Source organism: Aplysia californica, unplaced genomic scaffold (genome assembly GCF_000002075.1).
Source record: "Aplysia californica isolate F4 #8 unplaced genomic scaffold, AplCal3.0 scaffold00605, whole genome shotgun sequence".
NCBI lineage: Eukaryota > Metazoa > Mollusca > Gastropoda > Aplysiida > Aplysiidae > Aplysia > Aplysia californica.
In genome coordinates this window covers 357,952-359,293 of record NW_004797875.1, presented here as the reverse complement: position 1 = coordinate 359,293, position 1,342 = coordinate 357,952, and positions in this window count along the sequence as shown.

Here is a 1,342-nt window from a genome sequence, read left to right as displayed (position 1 = left end):
TATATATAAGGATGGTATAGAAAACAACAAGTGGTTTGTCTGTTGAAACGAAAGTAGCAGAGAAACAACCTTATGTCCAAAGAGATATTCTATTTTACCTCTCCCGGACAATCCACTTGGAGAACAATAAATGATGACTTCTAATACACACACACTGAAGAGGTTATATATATATACTATACTACTATACATAACCTCGTTGACAAACACCAAAGTACATGTTTACTACATTAAGATCCCATCGGAGTGAGAATCATGTAGCTGTATGTAACTTGTGTTCATTCCTAAAATAAAGGGCGAAATGTTTTTGATGACAGGTGTTTAAACAGTGCTCCAGCAGCTTCTAAGTCGAAATGAACCACTGACCTCACATCATGCGTGATGGATTAGTTAGAGGGCGGGGTTGTTTTTTTTTTTTGGGGGGGGGGAGGGATGATATCGATTAAAACTATCAACATAAAAAAAACTCCCAACAAATCAATTGTGTTTTATACAATTTAGATAATAAAAGAGACGGTCTTCAACCCTGCCTGACAGGGCCAATCGGGGCTGATAGGGGTACACCGTCCTCGCAGAAAGACCGAGATATTACAATTTAGATCTATTTAAAAAAATCTCCCTACATGGGAAACAAACTCAGGTCATGTGCACGCCACGGTAAAGTGTCCAACTGCTACACCACAGATGTCATTTCAAAATGTTCAACATCTCGACTATGGATGGTATACCGCGTGGCAGAGTGAGTAACGAAGGTGGAACAGTAGGAAGATGACAATCTGAACCAAGCACAATAAAAACTTAGTTTTAAAGGTGTCCCGTGTCTTTGAAAGAGAATACAACAAACGACTTGAACAAAACAGGCATTTAATGTCCTAAGAATGAAAAGCTTATTACCATTCTTCAAGTGTCAAGTCTAAAACAGGCACAATAATAATATACCGGATGGGAAGCAGACACCGGTGATCATGTTTTCCCAAGTCTATTTTTATATGCTCGGCTGTTCTAGAAGTGTATTATCTCGACATTTTCTCGTCAACAGTCTATTCAAGTTCTATAAGCAAGTTATTCTGTCTTGTTATACCTCTGTCTCTTTTTCGTTCTATTTTTTTCAGTAAGAGCAATAATTTATGTTCTAGGTCTTTATGAATGTCGATTTAAATGTCCTTAAAACGGTTGTCTCTTATTTATTTTTGTTATTGACCATAATACAATGTACTATTCTTCTTCTTCTTCTTCTTCTTCTTCTTCTTCTTCTTCTTCTTCTTCTTCTTCTTCTTCTTCTTCTTCTTCTTCTTCTTCTTCTTCTTCTTCTTCTTTCTTTTGTGTATATGTGTGTGTGTAT